Raw genomic sequence first — 9,117 nt, forward strand, 5'->3', positions numbered from 1 at the left:
GTCTGTCTGTGTGGAGTTTGCACGTTCTCCCCGTGTCTGCGTGGGTTTCCTCCGGGTGCTCTGGTTTCCTCCCACACTCCAAAGATGCGCAGGTTAAGTGGGTTAACCAGGCTAAATTGGCCCTTAGTGTTCTAAGTTGTGTCATCAGAGGGGTTAGCAGGGTAAGTACGTGGGGTTCATAGAATCCTAGAATCCTACAGTGCAGAAGGAGGCCATTCGATCCATCGAGTCTGCACTGGCCACAATCCCAGCCAGACCCTATCCCCATAACCCCATGCATTTACCCTATCTGGTCTGCCTGACATTGAGGGCACATCTTTGGACTGTGGAAGGAAACCGGAGCACACAAACACGGGGAGAACATGGAAATTCCACACACACTGACCCAAACCAGGAATTGAGCCCGGGTCCCTGGCGCTGTGAGGCAGCAGTGCTAATCACTGTGCCATCACGTCACCACATGGGTTACTGGGATAGGGCCTGTGTGGGATGCTCCGTTGAGGAGTCGGTGCAGATGTGATGGGCTGAATGGCCTCCTCCTGCACTATAGGGATTTTATGAATCTATCAGAGTTTGAGCAATACAAACTGGCCCACAGTGAGCTGTTAAACCTGCCTGAGAGAGCAGGTGGGCCTTCAGCTCGGCATTGTGTCAGAGAGAGATTGCACCTCTGACACTGTGGCACTCTGTCAGCACTGACCCTCTGACAGTGCGGCACTCCCTCAGCACTGACCCTCTGACGGTGCGGCACTCCCTCAGCACTGACCCTCTGACAGTGCGGCACTCCCTCAGCACTGACCCTCTGACAGTGCGGCGCTCCCTCAGCACTGACCCTCTGACAGTGTGGCGCTCCCTCAGCACTGACCCTCTGACAGTGCGGCACTCCCTCAGCACTGACCCTCTGACAGTGCGGCGCTCCCTCAGCACTGACCCTCTGACAGTGCGGCGCTCCCTCAGCACTGACCCTCTGACAGTGCGGCGCTCCCTCAGCACTGACCCTCTGACAGTGCGGCACTCCCTCAGCACTGACCCTCTGACAGTGCGGCACTCCCTCAGCACTGACCCTCTGACAGTGTTAGCCTTCAACTTTTGCACTCAAACCTGTGGACGGGGAATTGATAATCCTGTGACTCAGGGGTGACAGTGTTACTGAACGTGTTTGTCCGGGGCTGTATGATGATTAGTGTGGAGGGGTTTGATGCTGGGCGTGGGGAGGGGAAGTGTCATCATTGAAATGAGCTGCGCGGTGAGGAACCTCGATAAGATAATGCTGTCACGACGGAAGGATATACCTTTACCGTCAGTGAACACAGCAGTTTTGGGCGAATTTGATTTGATTTTTGATCTGATCTGATTTATTATTGTCACATGTATTAGCACACAGTGAAAAGTATTGTTTCTTGCGTGCTTTACAGACAAAGCATACCATTCATAGAGAGGGAAAGGAGAGAGTGCTGAATGTAGTGTTACAGTCAAGGGAGACAGTTTGGATTGGTCTGTTCGTTTCTCTAAGTTTTATGTTTATTTATTAGTGTTACAAGTAGGCTTACATTAACACTGCAATGAAGTTACTGTGAAATTCCCCTCGTCGCCACACTCTGGCGCCTGTTCGGTTACACTGAGGGAGAATTTAGCACGGCCAATTTATCTAACCAGCACATCTTTCAGACTGTGGGAGGGAACCGGAGCACCCGGAGGAAACCCACGCAGACACGAGGAGAATGTGCAAACTCCACGCAGACAGTCACGCAAGCCGGGAATCGAACCCGGGTCCCTGGCGCTGTGAGGCAGCAGTGCTAACCCACTGTGCCACTGTGAATCCCACTGCCCGTGAGAAGTGCAGGGAGATGGTCATTTGCCAAGATTCTGTGTGCGCCTCACCGTTCGGGCTACGGACAGTCTGCAATCTGCCTGCAGTCGATGCAAAAAGAGTTTAATTTCAAGGAGAGGGGATTGTTATTCTTGTCGAACCCTATAGGTGCCACTGTGGTCGCACATTTGATAACCAGACCTCGCTTAGTAACCAAGGCAGTTGCCAAGAAAGACTCGTTGCTGGAATTCCCCACCATCTCCAAACGCTTTGAGGTCATGTTCAAATATTTGTGGATCTTTTCTAATTCAATAACTAGCGAGTGTTGCCATGACGATGGGACTATTTTTGTGGTGAATGAAGGACCTGGCGTTTACACAGTGTTGTGCCCTCAGGGTGACACACAGCTTCCTGGTAAATTTGATTCCTGTTTGGAGCTTGCGGTGTTCGGAAACGCGGGAGCCAATTCGCTCCCAGAAAACTCCCTCAGACAAGGAGGGAGATGAATGAGCAGGTGGTGAGGAAATGAAACCTGTGTTTGTATTGAACCTCACGGAACCCCACTCAACTCCTCACAGCCGGTGGAGCGCTTGCTTGACTGGGGAGGCGATGGCCCGGTGGTGTTATTGCTAGGCTGTTAATGGGGTGGCACAGCGGTTAGCACGGCTGCCTCAGAGCGCCAGGGACCCGGGTTCGATTCCCAGCTCGGGTCACTGTCTGCACATTCTCCACGTGTCTGCGTGGGTTTCCTCCCACAGTCCGAAAGCCATGCTGGTTAGATGGATTGGCCATGCTAAAATTCCCCCTCATGTCCATGGATGCCACCACCCCTTAGGGCACAGAACCAGAAGGAAGCGGAGTCATAGAATCCCTACAATGCTGAAGAGGCCATTCGACCCATCGAGTAGCGACTCTCTGACAGAGTAACTTACCCTAACTCTCTCCCCCATCCCCATATCCCCTCACCTTTCCCATGACTAATCTATCTAATCCTATGGGCAATTTAGGATGGTCAATCCATCTATATATCCATCTGTACGTCTTTGGACTGTGGGAGGAAGCTGCAGGAAACCCATGCAGACACGGGGAGAATGTGCAAACTCCACACAGACAGTGACCCAAGGCTGGGATTGAACCCGGGTCCCTGGCGCTGTGAGGCAGCAGTGCTAACAATTGTGCCACCATGCCGCCCATACTGTTGTAAGGTAGGAAACTTGAGAACCAATTTGTGCACAGTAGGATCCCATAAACAGTAGTGTGATAATGGCCAGATAATCTGCTTTAAGTTTTGTACAGGAGACTAAGTGTTGCCCTGACACCAGGGAGAACTATCCTACTTTTCTACGCAGTAGCATCATGGCATCTTTCACATTTACCTGTTGCGGCTTCTCTTTCTGTCCCGTAACGTATCCCCAGTGTCCCCCAGCGAGCTGTCGGTGACTTCGTTATTGACATGCTGCCCCTCAGCATGTGGGACACGGAATCAGTGGGTACGTGTGCACTGACAACATCCAGCTCTACCCCATCAGCACCTCTCTCAATGTCTCCCCTGTCGCTAGACCCCCACCTTGGGCGAGTTAAGAAAGCCCACCAAAGCCTCTACTTTTTCAGAAGACTAAGGAAATTTGGCATGTCAGCTACGACTCTCACCAACTTTTACAGATGTACCACAGAAAGCATTCTTTCTGGTTGTATCACAGCTTGGTCTGGGCACCTGCTCTGTCCAAGACTGCAAGGAACTACAAAAGGTCGTGAATGTAGCCCAATCCATCACGCAAACCAACCTCTCATCCATTGACTCTGTCTACACTTACATTTGCCTCAGCAAAGCAGCCGGTATAATTAAGGACCCCACACACCCCGGACATTCTCTCTTCCACCTTCTTCCTTTGGGAAAAAGGTACAAAAGTCTGAGGTCACGTACCGACCGACTCAAGAACAGCTTCTTCCCTGCTGCTGTCAGACTTTTGAATGGACCTACCTCGCATTAAGTTGAACTTTCTCTACACCCTCGCTGTGACTGTAACACTACGTTCCGCACTCTCTCCTTTCCTTCTCTATGAATGGTATGTTTTGTCTGTATAGTGCTCAAGAAACTGTATGCTAATACACGTGACAATAATAAATCAAATCAGATCAAAGGGTGAATGACCCTCCTTCATATCATTGGGTCACAAGATTGAAATCGGGTTTGTTCACTAACCTTGCTCCAATGAATAAGATCAAATACATTTAATACACGGCAAATACTCCATAACTCGTTATAGAAAGTGCTTCACTGTTCATACATTAATAGAACCTTCATCAACTTCAAATGATTAAAAGGTAAATATATATTTACACTGTGGACGCAGGGGGTGCGCACGGCTCTCACACTCAATGTTGTGAGTAACCAGCACGCCCCTCACCTCACTTGTCCTTTCCTTGTGCGTGAATCATTTCGGTCAGACTGGCTGGAAAGGAGCCGCATGGATGGAAATCAGGGAATGTCGCAACGGTCAACAAAACCTCTCGTGGGCCGCACTCAGAATCCAGGCGGTCCGCGTATGGCCCCCGGCCTGCAGGTCGCTCACCACCGTCTCCAGATTATCAGACCGTGTTCAACAGCGAGGACTGGACGAGGAGAAATTGCCTCCAATTAAATATTGGGAATATTTTGTCTTTCGGTGCTCGATTAAAGACTCCTTCCCGAAGTGCTAACTCCAAATCTCTGCCTGGAAAAGCCCCGACATTTAACCACTCCCCTGTCTAGGCCCCAAATCTGGAATTCCCTCCCTAAACCTCTCTCTCCACCTTTAAGTCATTCCTTATTGCTTAACTCTTGGCGAAGATTTAGCTACCTATCCACTTACCTCATTCTGTGTCTCGGTTCAAGTATTTTCTTTTACTCAAGTTCCAGGAAGTTTTACTATTTCGAAGGCACTTTATAAATGTCAGTTGTTGCTGTTGGTCCAACAAGTGGAACCTCCTCACAAAGCATTCATCCAGACAGGGTGTGCAGTGAGATTGATGTAATTAAGGTAACATCTGTGCATTTGGTAAGAGTTCGCTTTTATCTCACTCAGGTAAGAGGGTGCTGAGATTGTATAATGCCAAAGCGATGATAACATGATCAGAGACTCATTCAGTGTAGAAGGAGGCCATTCAGCCCATCGAGTCTGCACCGACCACAATCCCACCCAGCCCCTATTCCTGTAAACGTACATGCTTAACCTACCATTCCCCCTGATACTGGAGTCAATTTAGCACGGCCAATCAACCTAACCCACGCATCTTTGGACTGTGGGAGAAAACCGGAGCACCCGGAGAAAACCCACGCAGACACAGGGGGAACATGCAAACCCCACACAGACAGTGACCCAAGGCCGGAATTGAACCGGGGACCCTGGTGCTGTGAGGCAGCAGCACTAACTAAGTGCCACCGTGACACTAATAAATAAACTTTAACATTAAATTTTTCTGCTGGGACTAAGGACCCAGGTGACGGATATCGCTCCTGCCAAAACCTGCCTGCCACTCAGAGACTGGCAGTATTCCTGACCTCAGCAATAGCACTGGAGAGATCTGACACCCACCCACAGGCTCAGATCAGGGAGGCACAGGTGGGTATGAAAGTATATTTATTAGTCACAGGTAAGGCTTACATTAACACTGTAATGAAGCTATTGTGAAATTCCCCGAGTTGCCACAGTCCGGCGCCTGTTCGGGTCAATGCACCCTAACCAGCACGTCTTTCAGATTATGGGGAGGAAACAGAGCACCCAGAGGAAACCCACTCAGACACGGGGAGAATGTGCAAACTCCACACAGACAGTGACCCAAACCAGGAATCGAACCCAGGATTCTAGCGAGCACTGTGCCACCGGAGGAGGTTATTGGGATCCGCGGAAGGGTCAGTAGGGGGAAGCTCACGGCGAGCACCCCCTCCCCTCCCCCCTCCCCCAACACCCTACCTCTTGCTGGCTCCCTCAATCAGACACTGAGTGCCTTTGAAGAAGGCAGCCTCCTGGAAACCCCACAGGCGGACACGCCAGGACTTGTTGCGTTCCCCACAGGGTAAACCTCCCGCCGGCTGTTGGTTCAGTTCCAGTGACTGCAGGGTGAGGCCCCGAGGTAGGCCTCAATTAGCAGCAGAGTGTGAGGGCTACTCACAGGCCTTCCCAACAGGAACTTAGTCGAGCTGGAACTTGCGACGTGTCAGCAAATCCTCCGGCCTCATTCGCACTGGATGAGAGGCTGTGGGGGATTAGCCGGGAGACTGTTATTTAGTAATTAACCATGGCCAATCTCAAAGGGCAAAGAGCAAAGAAAGGTACAGCACAGGAACAGGCCCCTTCGGCCCTCCAAGCCTGTACCGACCATCACGCCCTCACTAAAGTTTAAAAAACCCTTCTGCCCTTACCCTGTCCCTATCCCTCTATTCCCTCCCTATTCAGGTACCCATCCACATGCCTCTTAAATGTTGCTAATGTTCCTGCTTCCACCACCTCCTTAGGCAGCGCGTTCCAGGCACCCACCGCTCTCTGGGTGAAAAACCTCTTCCCACCCAACTCCCATAAACTTTCCCCCTCTCACCTTGAAGCTGTGCCCTCTTGGAATTGACACTTCCACCCTGGGGAGAAACCCCTGACTGAATGATGGGAAGTTGGTCAACTCGGAGAGGTACGTGACTGGAGAAAGGGGAAGCAGCGGGAAATAGCACAGGAGGTTCCAGGAGGAGAAACCACAATGGAGGCTGATGCAAGAGATACGATAAGGATTATAATAATACCAGTCAGTTGAGATAAGATTACAATAGAATCGTTGGGGCTAGCCTGAGGAAGGTGCAATTGGTCACATCGGCAAAGTGTGGAAACATTGCGACCTCAGAGTGCTTGGTAGAGAGAACCCTGGGACCAACACTTAACGCAAAGCCCTGAGTCAGGGACTAGCTAGTGTAAGACTGAACACTGTGGCAGGACAGGGAGTATACCGTGAGGTTTGCATATCTAATTGTTCACAAAGTTTACACCATCTCGAACCCTCGTTGTGGGATTAGTCATGCTTACGAAAATATCATACCACCGGGTGTGTGTGATTATTTACCACTGTTTCTTATTGCTTTCTGATGCTCGTAGCCAGGAGTTTGTGCAACACCACCCCTCGCCAAAACCACCATGGGGAGGGCACAAGGTTCTGCCCTGTTTCACATCAAATATCAGCGGGTCCAGTGCTATCCTGTGTTTGTGAAAGGTGCTATAGAAATGTAAGTTATTTTGTTCTTCTATCTCTTGAGAAAGAGCCAGTTTGTAGACAAACACCAATGTGATTGGCTATTAAATCCCCTCTGATGAAGCCAGTTACTTGCATCAAACTGTTAGCCAATGAGGAATGAAACCATCCAGCGTCGAACTAGGCACTGGAAATGAAAATGGCCAATCCAGTCCCACCAACCTTGTTAGGTTGTTCAGAAGGTGTTGACTGTGAAATGTTCCAGACGTCCTGAGACCGGTTAAATACAAGGACTGGAACTTTCCCGGGAATCGTAGCGGGAGGGGGATCGTGCAAATGTCCGTTGACGTCAGGAGGGATTTTCCGGTTATGGGAAGAGCTCGATTGGGAAGAAACCCACCCGAGATCTCACTTTCCAAGTTCCAATTTGGACCGAATGGGCGGGATCCCACCGACCTCCCAGCTGAGGGCTTCTCGACAGCAGGAGGCAGCACTCCGTCCACTCCGGGGGCGGGGGGGGAGGTGCGGGGGCACGGGATTCTCTGGTCCCGCTGCTGTCAATGAGATTTCCCATTGAACTCACCCCACGGGGCCGTGGGAGACCCCGCAGTGTGGGGGGGGGGTGGTGTCTGGGGGGGAGGGAGGGAGGGCCTTGTGCTGTCAGCGGGACTGGAGAATCCTGTCATTGTGAACGGCTGGAGAATTCCAACCATTAAGTCGCAGTTCAGCAATTTGCAAAGCAGCGAATCTTCAAAGGGGGGAGAAATATTTCTAAAGCTTGCAGATTTTTGAAATATAAACCTGCTGAATGGTGCAGAGCGGGGAACGATTACTGAAGCTCAGAGAGATGACAGGCCTTATATCAATAGCCCCAGTTCTGTCTTCCTTGTTGCCAGTCTGTGATACTGGGATTACTTCCAGAGACACAGATGTGAGACAATGTTCCCTCTGTTCACTTCCTGTTATTGACTGAGGCAATGGTAACTGAAACAGCACCTAGGGCCACGGTTGCCAATCAAAAAATTAACATTCGCCTCACACACTGAGAAACAAATGGATCCCTGTATATGGTTCATATCAGAACTGTGTGATTCTGCCACTCGGCCCATCGAATTTGCACTGACCACAATTCCAACCAGTCCCTATCCCCACAACCCCATGTATTTACCCCAGCTAGTCACCCTGACACTAAGTGGCAATTTAGCCTGGCTAATCCACACCAACACGTCTTTGGACTGTGGGAGGAAACCGGAGCACCCGGAGGAAACCCACGCAGATACGGGGAGAATGTGTAGACTCCAGACAAACGGTGACCAAACTGGGGCTCGAACCCAGGTCCCTGGCACTGTGAGGCAGCAGTGCTAACCACTGTGCCACTGTGCCGCACTGTGTGCTTACAGTCCTCACAGCCACATCCATCAAACAGTTATTCAAAATGTTGTTTTGTTTGATTTATAAGAACATAAGAACATAAGAAATAGGAGCAGGAGTAGGCCATCTGGCCCTTCGAGCCTGCCCCGCCATTCAATAAGATCATGGCTGATCTGTCGTGGCTCAGTTCCACTTTCCCGCCCTCTCCCCATAACCCTTAATCCCCTCTCTTATCAAAAACCCATCAACCCGCTTATAAGAACATAAGAAATAGGAGCAGGAGTAGGCCATCTGGCCCTTCGAGCCTGCCCCGCCATTCAATAAGATCATGGCTGATCTGTATTATTGTTGTCACACAGAATGTCATAGAAACCCTACAGCACAGAAAGAGGCCATTCGGCCCACCTGGCCTGCGCCAACCACAATCCCACCCAGGCCCTACCCCCATATCCCTACATATTTACCCATTAATCCCTCTAACCTACGCATCTCAGGACACTAAGGGCAATTTTTTTTTTTAGCGTGGCCAATCAACCTACATCTTTGGGCTGTGGGAGGAAACCGGAGCACCCGGAGGAAACCCACACAGACACGAGGAGAATGTGCAAACTCCACACAGACATTGACCCAAGCCAGGAGTCGAACCCGGGTCCCTGGAGCTGTGAGGCAGCAGTGCTAACCACTCTGCTACTGTGTCACCCCCACTGTGCTACTATGCCGCCCAT

The sequence above is a fragment of the Carcharhinus amblyrhynchos genome, chromosome 20 (assembly GCF_965287045.1).
Source record: "Carcharhinus amblyrhynchos chromosome 20, sCarAmb.v2.hapA, whole genome shotgun sequence".
Taxonomy (NCBI): Eukaryota; Metazoa; Chordata; class Chondrichthyes; order Carcharhiniformes; family Carcharhinidae; genus Carcharhinus; species Carcharhinus amblyrhynchos.